This window comes from Nannospalax galili, unplaced genomic scaffold (assembly GCF_000622305.1).
Source record: "Nannospalax galili isolate Female #2095 unplaced genomic scaffold, S.galili_v1.0 scaffold788, whole genome shotgun sequence".
NCBI lineage: Eukaryota > Metazoa > Chordata > Mammalia > Rodentia > Spalacidae > Nannospalax > Nannospalax galili.
Genome location: NW_008359996.1, coordinates 557,126 through 577,040, shown reverse-complemented (window position 1 = coordinate 577,040; position 19,915 = coordinate 557,126). Strand labels below are relative to the sequence as shown.

Sequence of the window (19,915 nt, the reverse complement as noted above, 5' to 3'; positions counted from 1 at the left end):
AGACTGGAGCTCTTGGAAACAGTTTGGTTAGTAACAGAAAAGAAAAACACCCTTTACTTTGAACTTTGCCTGATTTATGTTTTGAACGCTGTGTCCTTGACTGACCCTGCTTATCAGGTATAAGAGCCACTCTTGCCAGGCGTGGTGGCCCATGCCTTTAATCCCAGCACTGGGGAGGCTGAGGCAGGCGGATCTCTGTGAGTTCGAGGCCAGCTTGGTCTACATAGCGAGTTCCAGACCAGCTGGGGCTACAAGGAGACCCTGTCTCAAAAACAAACAAACAAACAAACAAACAAACAAACAAACAAACAAACAAACAAAAAGAGCCACTCTGAGAATTAAACTCGCCTCTTTCCACCTGAGAGTCGGGCCCTTTGTCTTCATTCATTTTTCATCAATCAGCAGACCTGAGTCTCTACAGCTGGCGCCTAATGTGGGGGCTCAGGCTCGAGGAGTGCAGTGAAGGGTTGCAAGGCAAGGCTGTGGAACCGAAAGGGAAACGGTAGGCAAGGTAAGTGAACTTTTGGCAATAGCTGGCAAAGTAAAAGTAAAATAGGGAATTCCCAGTGAGTGGACGAGCAATACATCCAGTTGTTAAAAGCCCTCTTGGGCAGGCCTTTGGTCCCAGCAGTTGGGAGGCAGAGGCAGGCAGATCTCTGTGAGTTCAAGGCCAGCCTGGTCGACATAGTGAGTGCCAGGTCAGCTAGGGCTACAGGGAGACCCTGCTTCAAAAAGACCAAAAAAAAAAAAAAAAAAAATCCCTCTTGAAAGGAGGGGGAGTTAAAGATGAAACTTTTGAGCAGTTATTTAAACAGGTTACTAAAAAGATTATGATTCGTTCCACCCTAAAGGGAGGACTGTTTTAAACTATAGAGTATAGGTTCAATTTATGAAATCTTTAAAGAGAGCCCATCAGCAAGGGGAGATAATTCTCATTTAGGTATGGTCTCTTTGTACTTTAATTTCTAATGCTTTACAGACTCTTCAAACAGACTCAGAGAGCCGCTCAGATAATGGACTCTCTGATAGTGACCTTTTCAAAAAACAAAAGAGGGATATTAAGGAAGGACAAAGTGGTCAGGGGTATCTCTCTGCTGATGACTTACTGCCCACCCTGCCCTTACCTCAAATGCCTTTAGAAGGTACTGAAGAGTCATCTCCAGAATTAGAAGAAGGCAATCTTAAGATTTTATATGAGGAGCTTGAGGCTGGTCCTCAGGTTAAGAAACTGAAAAGACTAATGAGACAGAGACCTCATCTTCTGAGGATGAGATAAAAATCTCTAAATCTCAATATAAGGAAATTTTAAAGGAAATAAATTGGCAATACAAAGGCGGAAAGAAACTGGGGAATATTACTCTCCCCCATATAACCCTTACTATGCAAGTGTAAAGAAACAAAGGTCTGGCTAAAATATACAAATCTGGACTTAAACATGCAGAATTTCAAAACACCTGTAAACTATGTTCTGTAGATAATATTTCCAATTTTCCTGTAACTGTTCATCAGGTGTCTCCAAATGAGGAATATCCAGAAGGGGCATTTCAATCTCATACTCCTGTAGCTTTTAAAGACTATCAAAGAAATGAAACAAGCAGTGGTTACTGATGGGATGCATTCTATTTATGTCAGAGGACTTTTATAAGGTATTGCTACTTGCTACAAAGTTTAGGTTAATACCATTTTATTGGGAAGCTTTAGCTAAAGCAGTTTTGGAGGTACAAACTTACTTGCAATTTAGAACTTGGTGGCAAGATGAAGCTGTAATTATGGCTCAAAAAAAATCAAGAAAAAAACATTGCTATAACAACTGAACAGTTAATGGGGTCTGGAGCATGGCTTGGAGTCAAAAGGCAACTTCAATATGATGACACTGCCATTTCCCAAGTAAGGCTTTGTTGTCTTAGGGCATGGGATAAAGCTGAAAGCCCTGGACACTCCTCAACATCATCTACTAAAATTATGCAGTCAGCTAAGGAGCCATATACAGATTTTTTGGTCTCATTTATGAGCTGCCATTACTAAATCTGTTTCGCAAGTTGAGACATCTCACAATCTACAGGCCTTGGCTTTTAAAAGTGCCAACTCCTGCTGGAGAGATGGCTCAGTAGTTAAGAACATTGGCTTTCTTGCAGAAGACCCGGGTTTGAATCCCACATGGCAGCTAACAACTGTCCGTAACTCCAGTTCCAAGGGATCCGACAACCTCTTTTGTCATCCGCGGGCATTGCATGACCCAGGTGGACTTACCTACATGCAGGCAAAATGCGCATAACATAAAATAAGAATAATAAATAAAATATTTAAAAGTGCTAACTCAAAATGTCAAAAAGCTCTAAGAGCTCTTAGAGCACAGGGAACCAAACAATATAAAGAAATTGGACAACATAGAGTTAACTGGACAAGCTGCTTTGGAAGGTCACAAGCAAGTTGGAGGAATGCCACAAAGTTCATTGCACACAAGGAACTGTGTGGAGGTGTCAGCCAGTACATTGACAGATACCACACCCTGCATCTTGAGCTTGTTATTCCAAAACCTTGAAGATAGTCAGTAGCCATAGCAGAACTTTGTTCCTAGATAGCAGCTGGGGAAAAGTGACTGAGAAAAACGTTTGTGTCTTGTGAGAAATCATGTATTGTACTTCTGCTTCTCATGCTGTAATTATTTTGCAAGGCCAATCAAAGAAAAAGGAAAAGTGGCCTTGGGGCTCTCGCCCTGGTGGTGCTGAGCCCTCTGCTATCTTTGAAATAAGCATTCCCTATGTCCAGGGTTACTTTTGGGACTAAACATCAACACCTGGTGCTGTAAGTAGTGTGTTTTGGGTGCACCTAGTTTTCATGTAATTGTGTCATATATGTCTATGATAATCATTTTCAAGTACTGTTTAAAATTCCATATAATTATGTCATGTATTTTTATGTTTCCGTGTGTTGAGATCTCATGTAATTATGTCATGTGTGTTCATGATAATTGTCTTTATATGTCTTTATGTCTAGATAATTTCAAACTCTGGCCACTTTAATTTTTTTATTTTTCAATCTTTTTATTGTGCACAAAATTATTGGTTTTATTTTTGACATGCCTAATTGAAATATACAAGTACAAATTTACATTCAAAGGCCTTATAAATCTGGGTACCCTAATCATTTTTAAATCTATTAAACAGTGTCTCTAGGTCTGCAGTTATGTAAAAATCCTATTTGTTAAGTACCATTTTGGCTCTGGTTTGCTTTCAAGATGTTTTAAAATATCCATTTTGTTTGTACACAGTCTATATAAACTTATAGTTCTTAAGTATCAAATTAACTTACAAATAAAGTTTCATAGAAACTGAAAGTGTTAAATTAATCTAAAATATTTTTTCCAGATCAAAATATTTTCTCTTTAATCTTTAATCTTAATTCTTATTCTATATTACGTTCTTATTACTTAAAAATATACTCATTTTGAGTAATAATTACCTTTTATTCCAGGAAATATGTTAAGCATTTTACCACTACTGTCTCTTTAAAGCCAACAAACAGGTACATCAAGGTTCATATCTTTACCAAGCTTATGTAAAAAAAAAAAATCTCTAAACATTAAAAAAAATTGACTAAGCCAGGCGTGGTAATGCACGCCTGTAGTCCCAGCACTTGGGAGGCAGAGGCAGGTGGATATTTGTGAGTTCAAGGCCAGCCTGGTCTAATAGTGAGCTCTAAGCCAGCTGGGGCTACAGGGAGACCCTGTCTAAAAAAGACCAAAAAAAAAAAATTGACTACTTAAAGTTTATATATTGTACTGGTATGTCTAAAATGGTTATTCATCTATTTGTAGTATAAAAAACTGAATATTGATTACTTGATGGATTCTCTCTTCTGTCCTCTGCAGGCATTGCACGACACAGGTCCACTTACATACATGCAGCCAATACATGCATGCATATAAAATAATGATAAAATAATAAAAGTTAAAAAAGTCAAAGTTAGTAAAATTAAGATAGCTAGATGTTTCTAAAGTAGAAGGGTTAATAAATATGTTTAAACAAGTTTATTAAAAGTATAAACAGAAAAAAAAGAATAAACAGGTATTTATAAAAACACAGGATTGTTGTTATAGTAATTACTGTTGCAGCCAAAAAAATTTTCAGTCCACTTATTTGACACTCCCAGTCACAGTCTTGCATTAAATGGGTACAGACAAGTATTGGACCTATAACTACAAAAAGATGACATTAATGTTTCTCTGTATTATACAAGTGTTACTTTTGGTTTTCCTTTACCCATAACAAAATAATTTGACTCAAGAAAAACTAGGTTCACTTGGGAGGCAGAGGCAGGTGGATCTCTGTGAGTTCAAGGCCAGCCCGGTCTACATAGTGAGTTCCAGGACAGCTGGGGCTACAGGGAGACCCTGTCTCAAAAAGCCAAAAAAAAAAAAAAAAACCAAACAAAAAAAAAACCCAAAAAAACCAAACAAAAACAAAACCCCCAAACCCAAACAAATAAAAAACTAGGCTTTGCCTTCTGGAACCAGATGGGATAGTCCAAAAGAAAACAGCTTCACTTGGTGAACTTGGTTTAAATTTGGACCAGTTTATTTCCTGTCTAAAGATATGTAACCAGGTATTGATTTCTTATCTAGACTCCACTCCAGACAGCTATAAACAAAACTATCTCTCAACCTGAGGTATAAAATATTTTGCTTCAGACCTTAGCCTTTAAAAATGCAAAGCCAGGCGTGTTGGCGCATGCCTTTAATCCCAGCACTTGGGAGGCAGAGGCAGGCGGACCTCTGTGAGTTCAAGGCCAGCCTGGTCTACATAGTGAGTTCCAGCTCACAGCTGGGGCTACAGGGAGACCCTGTCTCAAAAAGACCAAAAAAAAAAAAGCTAATACTAAAGGTCAAAGTCATTATGGGCTGAAGGAGCGCTGTTACAAAACTAATATTAATATTAAATCTGATTCTTATAAGACTAATTTATTAGCAACTACATATGTTGATAAAATACAAATTATTTTAAAAGAACGCTTACATTGTAGAGCCTTGGTAGGAATAGATCCTACAGATATTGTGGTTCCACTAACTGATAAACAACAAGATTTGTTAAAAGTAAATGAAGAATGGCAAATTGCATTAAGTAATTTTATTGGGAAACTCTTTAATCAATATCCAAAAAACCAAAAGAATACAATTTCTTAAATTAACAGATATCATTTTAGATAAAATTATTGTTTCAGAACCTATTTGACATAGCTTAACTTTATTTACAGATGCTAATAAAATCCATCTAGCAGGTTGTACTGATGGCAAACATGCATAAATTACAAAAGACACCCTATTCATCAGTACAAAGGGCTGAATTAGCTGCAGTTATCATGGCATTAACAGATTATTCACAAGCTTTAAATATCGTTACAGTTTCTCAATATACAGCATTTACTGTTCAACATATATCCACTGTTTATTTGTATTCTGATAATACTGAGTTATATCATCTCTTTCTTCAGTTGCAATCTTTGTTACTTCAAAGGCAATTTCCACTATTTATTACTCATATTAGATCTCATACTAATCTCCCTGGGCCTATAGCAGATACTAATAAAAAACAGATGAAATGTTACAACATCAACTGTATCCTTGTAATAATCTTACTGATATAATTAATTTTCATCGAGATACAAATGCTGATTGGAGAACGTTGGTTCACCAAGTCAACATTCCACAGAGATTGGCTAAGACTATTGTAAGGCAATGTGACATTTGCCAATCAATTCCCTAATGGTCTGAACCCCCGAGGGTCGCAAGTTAATGATATATGATAAATGGATGTCAAACGCCAAAATGTTTGGAAAACTGCAATATGTCCATCATATTAGACTTATTCCACTTTTCAGTGGGTAACTACATTACTAAATGAAAAAGGTTCTTCTGTAATCTTAAATTTAAAAAAAGCCATGAATATTACGGGAGTTCCTAAACAGTTAAAAACTGATAATGCTCCAATTTATCTATCTCAAAAATTTCAATCATTTCTTTCTCAATGGCATATCAAGCATGTTACTGGAATCCCATACAATCCACAAGGACAAACCATTATTGAATGATAAAAGAAACAGAATTTCTACTGCCTATATGGTATAAGGATGTTGCTACAAACAACTGGCATAGAGATGTGTTTAAAATGGGGAAAAGGTTATGCTTTTATTTCCACAGGCCATGATTAGTTTCAGATTCTAGATCATCTCATAAAATGTCAAAATGAAGCCATGTGTAGTGGCGCACGCCTGTAGTTGGGAGGCAGAGGCAGGTGGAACTCTGTGAGTTCAAGGCCAGCCTGGTCTACATAGTGAGTTCTAGGACAGCTGGGGCTACAGGGAGACCCTGCCTCAAAAGGACAAAAAACAAAACAAAACAAAAACAACAACAAAAAAAATTCAAAATGAACAAATGCCCATGCTTCCATCCTGACCTGGCCATTGAATGAATGGCTCATCTTACTTTGGGCCTGATTACACAGAGGGTGGCCAGACCACTGCCCTCTACTAATTCTTGTGCCCTTCTCACAAGGTGTCAACTGAAGAAAGTAGCCGAGAAGGTGATTTCATGGTTCAACCTCTGGGACAAAATCGTAATCCTAAAACTTTATTTTTAGCTGTGCTTGCAATAACTACTGTACAAGTGTGTACTGCTACTAATTTTTCTTATTGGGCTTATATTTCAAATCCACCTCTAAATTGGGCTGTTCACCGGGGAGATCCCATTATCCCAATTTACACTAATGATCCTAATTGGGTGCCTGGCTCTTATGATAATTGGGGTCCCTTATTCCCACAGAAGGAGGGGCAGATACTTAATACATCTTCTATAGTAGGAGTCCACGGTGCTCCCATTTGTATAGGTGCTGAAGAGGCTGTTCGAAGGGAACATATCGTGTTTGGCTATCTATTCTAAGAAATGGCACAGAAGGAGATAGTAAAAAAGTTATGTATATTACTGGGAAAAGGATTTAAAAATAATAGTATTGGCCGGGTGTGGTGGCGCACGCCTTTAATTCCAGCACTTGGGAGGCAGAGGCAGGCGGATCTTTGTGAGTTGGAGGCCAGCCTGATCTACATAGTGAGTTCCAGGACAGCTGGGACTACAAGGAGACCCTGTCTCAAGACAAAAACAAAACAAAACAAAAAAAAAAACCAAAAATAGTACTGGGCCGAGGGGGCACAATGATGCAACAGGGTGTCACCGCCGCTCCCTGGCAGCCGTGGCGGGAAACGCTGCCCGAAGAACCTGGATGCCTCTCTAGAGCATGAGCTCAGGCAAAAGTACCCGCTACAACCGCTTCTCTGGGGGGCCTGCCAAACTTCCCTCCCCAGAAGGCAGCGGGGCCAGAATGGAAAAGACCTTTGGGCCTGCCTTTTCAGCGGCCACCACCATCACCAAAGCAGCTGATGGAACAAACACATACAAACAGCACCGCGGGACGCCTTCTTCCTCACCACGGGATGAGGAGGACAGCATGCCCCTATCAGCACTCCTCGCCGCTCTGACTTAGCCATCTCTGTTCCCTGCACTCCGAGTCCGGCAAGTCTCTGCGCTCCACATTCTCGGTGCCGAGGAAGAGGAGGAGCTGGAGCCACTGGTGTTTGCGGAGCAGCCTTCAGTGAAGCTATGCTGCGGCTCTGTTGCAGTGCGTTCACGGACCCTGTGATCACCGGTTGTGCGCACTCGTTCTGTAGATGTGCCTTGAAGTCAGAGAAGTATCCTGTAGACAACGCCAAGCTGACAGTAGTGGTGAATAACATTGCGGTAGCTGAGCAGATTGGTGAACTCTTCATCCATTGCCGACATGGCAAACGTGCAGCAGGTGCTGGGAAGCCTAGTGTCTTCGAGACCTCCGCGGCCGCCCCTTCACCATAAAGCTCAGTGCCCACAGCCAGGGAAGCTGTGACTACAGGTCTGTGCGCTGCTCCAACAACCCCAGCTGTCCACCCCTGCTCAAGATGAACCTAGAGGCCCACCTGAAGGAGTTCGAGCACATCAAATGTCCGCACTCTAAGTACGAGTGTACATTTATGGGGAACCAGGACGCATATGAGATACGCTTGGAGACGTGCTGCTTTGAGGGCTTGAAGGAGTTCCTACAGCAGACAGATGACCGTTTCTATGGGATGCATGCAGCACTGGCCCAGAAGGACCAGGAGATTGCTTTCCTGCGCTCTACGCTGGGCAAGCTCTCAGAGAAAATTGACCAGCTAGAGAAGAGCCTCGAACTCAAGTTTGATGTCCTGGACGAGAACCAGAGAAAGCTTAGCGAAGACCTCATGGAGTTCCAGAGGGATGCGTCCATGTTGAATGATGAGCTGTCTCACATCAACGCATGCCTGAACATGGGCATCCTTGGATCCTATGACCCTCAGCAGATCTTCAAGTGCAAAGGGACCTTTGTGGGTCACCAGGGCCCTGTCTGGTGTCTGTGTCTATTCCATGGTGTTGAGTCTCTGGGACCCTCATAATTGTGGCATAACTTATGACAAGGCCTATTGTAACTTCCTGAGCCTGACTAAAGTTTGGCGACCTGTCTCTGGCCGGTCACTTCCTCACGGAGGTGACTCAGCAGAGCCTGACCTCGGACTGCCTCTCCCCAATCACAGCTGGTGTGGCCAATTCCCAGTGGCTCACAGCCATTGCCCCAGATGACATACACCTTTGCCCTTCCCCTTTCCACACCCCTTTTTGATTAAACTATATAAGGTAATGCCTGATGCAATAAAGTGAGTTCCTGCCTCGACAAGACTCCCGACTCGGTGTGGTTTTTGAGTGGCCGACACTCACCATCCTGCTCAGCCCCTGAGAGGAACACAGGCTGGTCCTGGCCTCTCTCCCTGTGCTGTACCTGTCGGAGAGCGATCCGACACCATGGGTGACCTGCTTTTTAGTGGCTCTTCTCACAAGACCATCAAGGTGTGGGACACATGTACCACTTACAAGTGCCAGAAGACACTGGAGGGCCATGATGGCATTGTGCTGGCACTCTGCATCCAGGGGTGCAAACTGTACAGTGGATCTGCAGACTGCACCATCATTATGTGGGACATACAGAACCTGCAGAAGGTGAACACCATCGGGCCCATGACAACCCTGTGTGTACATTGGTGTCCTCACACAACATGCTCTTCAGTGGCTCCCTGAAGGCCATCAAGGTCTGTGACATGGTGGGCACTGAGCTGAAATTGAAGAAGGAGCTCACAGGCCTCAACCATTGGGTGTGGGCCCTGGTGGCAGCCCAGAGCTACCTGTACAGTGGCTCCTACCAGACAATCAAGATTTGGGACATCCGGACCCTCAATTGCATCCATGTCCTACAGACATCTGGTGGCAGTGTCTACTCCATCACTGTGATGAATCACCACATTGTCTGTGGCACCTACAAGAACCTCATCCATGTATGGAACATTGAGTCCAAAGAGCAGGCGCGGACCCTAATGGGCCACGTGGGCACAGTGTATGCCCTGGCAGTCATTTCAACACCAGACCAGACCAAAGTCTTCAGTGCATCCTATGACCAGTCCCTTAGGGTCTGGAGTATGGACAACATGATCTGCACACAGACGCTGTTGCGCCACCAGGGCAGTGTGACCACGCTGGCTGCATCCCGGGGTCGCTCTTCTCAGGGGCTGTGGATAGCACTGTGAAGGTTTGGACATGCTAACTGAATCCAGGCCAGGCTTTGTCTCCCCTGGGTGTGGTAGTCAGGCTGGCCCTATGTGATAGTCCTGGAGTTCCTGCCTCTCCTGTGGAAACGGACAGGCTCAGGCAGCACTTTCTCTGCCCTATGCTCGGTGAGCCTCACTGTATTAGGCCCTGCCCTCACTTCTGCCAGGGGAATGCCCAGGTCCCTTTCTGGTGCCAGGTATGATGCTTACCTGGCCCACCCTTCATCACTCCAGAGGGACTAGGGGCCTTTTTACTCACCTTTTCTACTGATTTTAGACTGTATATAGATTTGATTACTTCTCTGTTGAAATAAAAGCTGCACAGACTGTGAAAAAAAAAGTAATAGTACTAATCACACTTTCTCTCCCCCCCATGCCTCCTTGTCAGACACCAGTAGTCTCAGAGATAAGAGCTTGGATACAGTGGGAACAACATCGAGGCCCTGAAGTCTGAGTTCTTGCTAATACTTCCTATGGAAGCGTCATTGATTGGAGCCCTGTGGGCTTGGCTCGACAAAAAGGGAAGGTAAAGAGTTAAGATGGCATCAAGAAAATGTCTTTACTATCTACTGAAAGTAATGCCATGGGAGGGTTGGTTTGGCACGGTGCGAGGATGTCTCCGCCCTCTCCTCATTAGGAGGGAGGCGCTACTCAAGAACATCTTTGGAAATTAATTACTGCTTCTACACAGTGATGGGCTTGGAGAGGGGAAATTTGGAAAAATAGCTCTAATAATAATACTGAATTGTCATTTGTTAAGAATGTTTCTCATAATATTATGGCTTGTGTTTGATTACTGTTATGTGCTGATTGGATCGACTAAGTGGAATCAGACAGAAGGATCTGTCACTTGTGAGAATTGTGCTCTGTATACCTGCATAAATTCCCCTTTTCCAATTAATTATACTACACAGACTTCATACACACTCTGTGCTCTTGTGGGCGTTTGGATGCCCGTGCAGCTCGATCGACCTTGGAAAGAGTCACCCTCGATGTCTATACTTTATCATATTCTTGAAAATGTAAAATGCAGAACTGAAAGAATGATTGGCCTTATCATCGCGGCTGTTCTGGGGATTATCGCTATTACTGCTACTGCTGCAACAGCTGGAGTTGCCCTACAGCAAAGTATTCAGACTGTACGATTCGTGCAACAGTGGCACTCGGACTCTGAAACATTATGGAATTCTCAAAGGATATTGATAGTGTTCTCAATGCTGAAATTACAGATTTGGAATCTGCTGTAGTTATAGCATCAAATTATTTACAAATTGTTAGATTACAAAGACAGCTATCATTGAGGTGTGATTAGATTGTATCTCAATTTTGTGTTTCATCTATACATTGAAATTCAATGACATTCCCTTGGACTGGGTTAAAAAACATTTGTTAAATCATGGTAATATGACACAGGAGATATTGAAATTGCAGGCAGATATTACTTATAACTTTTTTAGTCAGCTAAAAGATATTTCTGGTCAAAATCTCTTGGAATTGCAGATGGTTTAGGGAAACTAAGTCCATTTAATCAACTTAAGATTTTAGCACAATGTATTCCATTCTGTTTTTATTAATGATTGTTATGTTTCTTCTATTGCGTATAGTCTGGCGGAGGTCCTCCCAAAACCAAGTGATTTCTCGGCATCGTGCTGTAGTTCGTCTTATGTTACAAAACCTTGCTAAACAAAAAGGGGAAGATGATGGAGCTCAGTTCTGCAGAAGGTGAATCAAGGATAAGATAGCATCCAGCTGTCTCTTGAAAACAAGAGAATGTTTGGACATTGGGGGAACACCGCCTCCCAGTCAAGGGCAGAACATGGCCTTAGGATAGTCAGAATGATAGGGGATGGGCTTGTGTTTTCCCTTCTCACAGACTGGAGCTCTTGGAAACAGTTTGGTTAGTAACAGAAAAGAAAAACACCCTTTACTTTGAACTTTGCCTGATTTATGTTTTGAACGCTGTGTCCTTGACTGACCCTGCTCATTAGGTATAAAGAGCCACTCTTAGAATTAAACTTGCCTTTCTCCACCTGAGATTTTGGTCCTTTGCCTTCATTCATTTCACTGTTCACCAGCAGACCTGAGTCTCTACAGAAGGGTATTTGGGGACACAAATTAAACTTGATAGGCCTTAAAAAATAATTAATACAAGACATGAAATCAAGTGATAAATAATAAAAGGGGGTGCTGATATGAGAGGGGATCAGAATATGATAAAATTAAAAAAAAAGACTCCCTCAGAAAAGCTAGGTGGGATGGCTCTCACATGTAATCTCAGCACTTCAGGAGGCTGAGGCTGGATCACTTTGGATTCAAGGCCATTGTAGGCTACACAGTGTTTTTCCAGAATATCTTGTGCTACAGACTGATATTCTCTCTCAGAAGAAAAATAATGACAATGACAAACCAACACACAAACAAGCAAAAAGGGCTAGGGAGATGGCTTAGTCAGTAAAGTGTTTGGCACACAAGCGTGAGACCCGAGTTCAGATTCCCAGAACCCACACAAAAAAGCTGCACATAGTGGTGTGTGCCTGTGATCTCAGCCCTGGAGGAGCAGAGATAGGATTGCTTGGGTTTACTGGTCAGCCACTCTAGCTGAATTGGACAGCATCATATCTGTGCATGAGAGAGGCCTGGGAGTTGGTACAGAAAAGCTAAAATATTCTGCTGGTAGGCTCTGTATTGCTTCTCTTGCTTTCTTATAATCAATACTGTCAAGAGAAAAATATAATCAAAAAGACTTCTTAGACCTGGTTCAATGTCTAAGGAGTGAAGAGTCAGATGTCTTAGGCCATACCTGCTCCATTCTGCACAAACGATTTGTTTGGCAGAGTTGGGGGGAGACTGTTGTCCCTTGGAATAAATGCCCATTTCTCTTACCTTTAGACACAAGTATTCTTTTGTTTGTGGTTCTTAGTTCTCAACTAGTGTAACTTCCTTCCTGTCCTATTAATCAGTCTTCTCCTTATCCTTTTCAGGTCAGACCTAGGGCTACTTCTGCTTTCAAGACTAGGGGCAGCAGGAACCAATTTAGAGATGCTGAAGTGGTTGTTCTTGCCTGAAACTAACCTCTAGCTAAGCATGCCCTTAGTGTGACCCTAAGACCTCTGTGAAACGCCCATGAAACCTGTGGCTGCACTGCTGCTTTGGCTTGCCTGACATTTGCCTTCCTGCTTAGGCAACCGAGGATAGAGGGGGAAGAGTCCAGAATGAACAACAGGAAACTTTGAGGATGATAACCTGCCCCAACGTGACAAGTTGGTAAACCATATCCTCAGGAGTGAGGTCTGGGGATTGGTGGATAAAGTTAATATGGCATGGTGATGGAGCCGTGTCTTTTCTTATTTTTTTTCTTTCTAAAAAATTGCCTATTGTCCAGGTCCTCTGCAAGAACAGCCAGTTCTCTTAGCTGCTGAGCCATCGCTCCAGTGCATATTTCCCCCTTTTTTTTTTCCCTTTTGATTTTTTGAGACAGGATCTCTCTGTAGTCCCAGCTGCCTGGAACTCACTATGTAGACAAGGCTGACCTTGTAGATCTCACAGATCTACCTGCGTCTGCCTCCCGAGTACTGGGATCAAAAGCATATTTAATCCCACACCCGGCCCATATTTTCCTAAATATTATCATAATACTACTGCATAGTCAATACAGTCAGGAAACATAGAATTAATGTGGCTTCTTAGACCCACTCCAACCTCCCAAGGGTTGTACAGGATCAGGATATTGGGAACACAACAGCCACATCACTAGTAGACTTGAGACACAGGGGTGGCACAGTGATAGCTAATGTGGACTGAGCACTTATTTCACATTCTTTAACGTTTGTTATCTCATTTAATTGTCAAAACAGCCACATCACTAGTAGACTTGAGACACAGGGGTGGCACAGTGATAGCTAATGTGGACTGAGCACTTATTTCACATTCTTTAACGTTTGTTATCTCATTTAATTGTCAAAACAGCCACATCACTAGTAGACTTGAGACACAGGGGTGGCACAGTGATAGCTAATGTGGACTGAGCACTTATTTCACATTCTTTAACGTTTGTTATCTCATTTAATTGTCAAAACAACCCTAAGATGACTTCTGTTTTCCACACAAGAACAATGAAATTTAGAGAGTAACTTTATCAAGGTCATATACTTATAGAACTAGGATTTAACATCTTCCACCCAGTTTGACTCATTCTGTATTAGTTACTGCTGCTTTAGTTTGACCAAAATAGATGACATAGACAATGTAAGAGATGAAGGGCTTATTTTGGCTCATGGTTTCACAGGGTTTCAGTCTGTTATGGCAGGGAAGGCAAGGCAAAGCTCTGTTCAGTGCAAACAGAGTGTGTAGCAGAGGCTGTTTACATCACAGAGGACTAGGAAGGAGGGAAGGATGAGTTGGAATAATGTATTCACAAGGCTTTTCCCCTGATGATCTACTTCCTTCCACTAGACTCCACCTTCCAAAATTCCACAGTCTTCCAAAATTGCTTGACCAGCTGGGGGCCAGGTGCTCAAAATAGGAGTCTGTGGCGATACTTCTCACAACGTGCTACAAAAGGCTTAACCAGTTGGCTGAGGATATACGAGGTGGGAGGAGGAAATTATTTTGGAAATCCAATGTTGAAGTCAATCCAGTATCAATGGAAAAACAAGGACCTTCTCAGGACAGTCAGTTCTCTGTGGCATGTTCTGTGAATGTGATGGGTCAAGCAAATGGGAAGTTTAGGGCCAATTTGTGTAGGTAAAGGAAAAAGATCTGGGAGAATTTGTTGGGAGAGGGGAGTTTTTTGGGTGCCATGTGGGTCAATGGCAGTTGGTGAAAGAGACCTTGATACCTTCATTGCTCTGAGAGCAAAGCAAAAATATCTGAGAACAGAAAAATGGCATAAGGAGTTTTAGAAGTTGACTACAGAGGCTTCAGTGATGTAGAACTCAGCGTTTGAAGGAAGGGAGAACATGTGCAGATACTTAAGGGAAGGTGTCCAGTCAGAGGGAACAGCCAGATGATCTAAGATAGAAGTGTGCCTGGCTTACCTGGAAGAGCGAGGAGGCCAGCAGAGGAGCACGGGACTGACGAAGGGGAGGACTTCAGAGGGATACTCTTAAAGGCGTGAGGAATTGGGTCTCCAGTTGTTATGTATTGTACAGGGACTGGCCTTTACTTTCAGTGAGCTGAGAAATCTTTGCATGGTTTTTAACATGAGAGTGGATTGGTACGACCTGTTTTTTAATAATTTGTTATTACTATTATTATTTTTTACTGTGTGATTTACATGTGATTTTACATGTGATTGTGTGGAGGTCAGAGGACAACTTTGTGGACTTGGTTCTCTCCTTCTACCTGGTGCTGCATAACTTCAGTTGTCAACATCTGGGTAGAGGGAACCTTAACTGAGGAAGTTCCTCTAGTGGACTGGCCTGTGGCCATGTCTTCCGGGTATCTTCTTGATTGTTGAGTGATATGGGAGGGCCCAGCTCAGTGTGGGTGGTTCCACCCCTGGGCAGGTGGTCCTGGGTTGTATAAGAAAGCAGACTGAGTACTGCCAGGGGAGCAAGCTGGTAAGCAGTGTTCCTCCATGGTCTGTACTCCAGTTTCTGCCTCCAGGCTCTGGCTTGAGCTCCTGTCCTGGCTTCGCTTCATGGACTGTCCTGTAAGCTGAAGGTGAAATGAACCCTTTCCTCCCCAGGTTGGTTTGGTTAGTGTTTCTATCACAGCAATAGAGAAGAAAACTAGCACATACCTTTAGGTGAGTTCTGGGGATTGAACTCAGGTCTGCAGGCTTTCTCGGCAAACACGTTTACCTACTGGGCCATCTTACTGGCAAATGTCTTGTTTTTTAAAGAATCTCTGCAGTTAAGGTCTTGAAAGTTGACTTTGGAGGAAGGCTAGTGGGTGTAGAACTCCATGTAGTCCACCGTGGGCAGAGAAGGCCTCGCCCCACTGCCTCCCTCAGGACTCTGTCATAAGGCAGTTGTACGTCATCTCTCAGGTTCTGCTTGGCTGTGAGACTTTCTGCCTTGTCTTCTTCTCACACCCCTCAGAACAGATCTACAGAGTAAAACAAGCTGTGGACCAGAACATAGCCTTTCGCTATTCAGGACCATCTTCTCTCCCCCTTTTAAAAGTCTCTCCGTTTCTTCTCTCTCTTTGCTTCCTTCTGTTTTGTTTCTTTGGCCATGGAGTTTATTTTTTACACAAAATTGAAAAATTTAGGTGAATCAGAAATGGAAATTTATGGACAAGTGTAAATATCTGTCTGTGAACTCTTGATCCTCTTGCCTCAATCTTCCCAGTGTTGAGATTATAGGTGTGTGCCCCCTTACCCTTTTGCCTTCACTGTCATCCTTTATGATTTTTGAGACAAAGACCGTGAGGAACTTGGGCTGCTCTTGGGCTGTCTATGGAAGTAGTAAACCACTGGAACCTGAGAACAGTCTAGTGCATCTTTACTGGCCAGACAGTTCAGGCCCTTGCTGCTGTGACCTTGTTTTGTGTGCTTGATGCCAAGGTGGATAAACTAAGGTGGGCAGACTGGGAGTTCAGTTTTAGACATACTGATTTGAGATACCTGTTAGACATCTAGTGGGTAGATGAATATCAGTCTGGAGCTCAGAAAAGAGGTCTAGGATGCAGATACAAGCCTGGGAATTGTCAGCATGTAGATGATTTTTTTTAATTAAAAAAATTTCTTTTAGTCATTTGTATTTATATGTATGCGTGTTTTGCTTGCATGTGTGTAAGTGCACCACATGCATACAGTGCGCATAGAGGCCAGAAGAGGGCATTGGATTCCCTGGAACTGGCGTTATGGATGGTTGTTAGCTGCCATGTAGGTACTGGTAATGAAACTCTAGTCCTTGGCAAGAGCAGCCAGTGCCCTTAACTGCTAATTTACCTCTTCAGCTTGCAGATGATATTTGTAACTACAAATCTCTAAGGACTAAGTATAGATTGAAAAAGAAGTACAAAGACTGAGCTCTGAGTTTCCCCACTGGGGAGAAGAGAAGTGGTTAAAGAAATCAAAAAGGAGGGACCAAGATGATCGAGGGCTGTGGGGCTCTAGAGGCCAAATGCACAAATTAGTTATGGGAAGTAATGGTCAAATGTCAAAAGTACTGCTGAATCATTAAAGATAAAGACTGAGAACTAACAGCTGGAGTTAACTGTTTGGGAGAGTAGGGGCTAGGGAGAAAACCACACAGCAGATAGAGATAGTGGCTTTGGAGAACATTTTAAAATGGAAGCAGTGTCAGGACAGTGGTTGGGGAGGGCAGGTGAACCAAAGGGTTGTTAGCTTCTTTTTAAAAAAATATTTTATTATTTTTATTTTGCAGCAGCATGCAGATCTATTTGAGTTCAAGGCCAGCCTGGTCAACATAACAAGTTCCAGGCCACCACGGGCTACAGGGAGACCCTGTCTCCAAAAGACCAAAAAAAAAAAAATTCTTTTTATTTCATGTGTATGAGTGTATTGACCGTATGTAGGTAAGTGCACCTGTGTCATGCAATACCTTTGGAGGACAGAAGAGGCTGTTGGATCCCCTGGAACTGGAGTTATGGACAATTGTTAGCTGCCATGTGGGTGCTGGGGTTCAAACCCGGGTCTTCTGCAAGAACAGTCAGTGTTCATAAATGCTGCCCTATCTCTCCAGCCTGTTGTTAGCTTCTTTTTAAGAGAAGTATGTTATTTATGATGGTGGTATCAGATCCCCTTCTCTGTTTCTTTTTTTTTTTTTGGTCTTTTTGAGACAGGGTCTCCCTGTAGTCCCAGCTGTCCTGGAGCTCACTGTGTAGACCAGGCTTGCCTTGAACTCACAGAGATCTGCCTGCCTCTGCCTCCCGGGTGCTGGGATCAAAGGTGTGGGCCACCATGCCTGGCTCTTCCTCTCCTTTTTAAAATGACTTATGTGAGTGTGTGTCTGCATGTGTGTGCAGGGGTAGAGGGCAACTTTGAGGAGTCAGTTCTTCCCTTCCATCATGTGGACCAAACTTGAATTATCAGGCTTGGCCATTTTGTTGGCCCTCTATCTCCTTTTTTGAGGCAGGGTCTCATGTATCCTAGCTTATTCTCAAACTTGATATGTCGCCAAGGATGACCCTGAGCTTCTGATCCTTCTGCCTTTTGTCAGAGTGCTGGGATTATAGATGCGTGCTGTCACAGTCAGGTGTTAGTCCTTCAAGTTTATTCCTTCCTTCCAATTTATTTTTATTATTTTAAATTGTGTGTGTGTGTGTGTGTGTGTGTGCGTGTGTGTGTGTGTGTGTTTGTGTGTCCATCCCCTAAGCCACTTACTGCTTCATGGAACAGGTAGAGAATACCTCCCAGAGTCCATCCATGACAGCAGTTCCTTCTCAGTGCCAGCTGCTTCATCTCTGGTGTCCTCAGCATAAGCAGGAGATCTAGTCACTTCTAGAAAAAATTCAGGCTACCATTAGGGCTCTGGAGAGATGGGCACCTGACCTTGGACACAGGAGCTCCGTGGAGACAGGTTCTCTTTGTTCCTAGCATCACTCAGCTGCACTGACTGTTTCTGCATCATGTCCCCCATTGTTCCCCTGGGGCCGTGGGTGAAGCCAAGCACACAGGCTTCCATCACCCCAGAGAAGGCCTCCACACTGACATTTTCTAATCATCTGCTAGAAACCAAGTGCATAGGGGAAGATGACTTCGTCAAAGCCGTGGAGGTTGACCATGGAAAGGTTGGGCAAAGGCAAGGAAGGCTGCACTGATAACCCTCTCCGACTCCATGCTCTTTCTTCTGTACCTTTGGGTGCTGCTGGCAACTGTCCCACTGGGTGCCATTCTCATCCCCTTGCCTGTTGGCTTGATTTCACTTGGACACAATATTTCCATTGCTCTGCCTTCAGACTTGTTTATTCTTTCCTCTGCACACTCAGATCTTCCTTTGAGTACCTCTGGTGAAGGTTTTCTTTTGTGTGTCAGTTGTCTGTCAACTTGACATACCTGGGAAGAGAGAACCTCGGTTGAAGAATTGTCTCTTTCGGATTGGCCTGCATGCATGCCTGGGGGTATTTTCTTGATTGCTGAGTGATGTGGAAAGGTCCAGCCCATCATAGGTAGTACCACCCTTCCGGGATTGTATAAGAAAGTAAGCTGAGCACAGGCCACAGAGGCAAGCCAGTAGACAGCGTTTCTTAATGACATCTGCTTCAGTTCCTGACTCCAGGTTCCTGCCCTGAGTCCATCCTGACTTCCCTCAGTGATGAACTGCATATGTCAGATGAAGTAAACCCTTTCCTCCACAAGTTGGTTTTGGTCAGAACGTTTTGATCACAGCAAGAGAAAGTAATCTAGGACATCTTTCCAGCCACAGAATTTCTTTACAAGTTTTCTATTTCTTTGTTGATATTTCTTTTTTGTTCATACATTGTTTTGACTTTAAAAAATTTTTTTATGGGGCTGGAAAGATGGATCAGTGATTAAGAGCACTGCTTTTTCAGAGGACCTGGGTTCAATTCCCAGCACTCACATGGTGGCTAACCATCTGTAATTCTAGTTCCAGGGAATCCGATGACCTCTTCTGACCTCTGTGGGCATTGCATGACATGGGTGCACTTATATACATGCAGACAATATACTCATACACATAAAATAAAAATAACAAATAACTGGAGTTACCAGCAGTTGTTAGCTGCCATGTAGGATGTAGGTGTTGGGAATTGAATCCTGCACCTCTGGAAGAGCAACCAGTGCTTTTAACCATGGAGACATCTCTCCAGACCCTTTCTTGACTTTTTTTTTTGTTTTTTTTTTTGTTTTTTTGAGACAGGGTCTTCCTGTAGCTCTAGCTGGCTTGGAAGTTGCTATGTGAACATGACTAGGCTGGCCTCCTTCTCACAGATCTGCCTGAGTGTTGGGATTAAAGGTGTGCACCACCACACCCAGAGCCTTATGCTTTTTTTGTTGTTGATGACCGAACATTTGTTCCTAATGTGATTAATTATGAAAATCAGATTCTCCCCCTTCTCTAGGGCCTGGCTGTTGGTTTTTGGCTTTGCTTAATGCAGTTTCTTTTGAAAGTCATAGTTCTTAAGTCCTTGGTTTACAAAAGCTGAAAAAGGTCCTCGAGATGGCTCAGCTGGCAAAGCCACTTCCGCCAAGCCTGACCACCTGAGTTTGGTCCCTGAAACCCACAAAACAAAGTAAAGAACTGACTCCTGGGCTAGAGAGATGGCTCAGCAGTTAAGAACACTGGTT

General features: G+C 42.9%; 2 pseudogenes across 1 annotated transcript; one reads left to right on the top strand and one right to left on the bottom strand.

Moving 5' to 3' along the window:
* Positions 1–7,286: 7,286 nt before the first annotated feature.
* Positions 7,287–9,689, top strand: LOC103726317 (annotated as a pseudogene). The gene is made up of 2 exons (XR_001872190.1): positions 7,287–8,467; positions 8,883–9,689. The product of XR_001872190.1 is annotated as an E3 ubiquitin-protein ligase TRAF7-like (transcript).
* An 8,296-nt stretch (positions 9,690–17,985) lies between these two features.
* Positions 17,986–18,445, bottom strand: LOC115068579 (annotated as a pseudogene).
* Between the last annotated feature and the right edge of the window lie 1,470 nt (positions 18,446–19,915).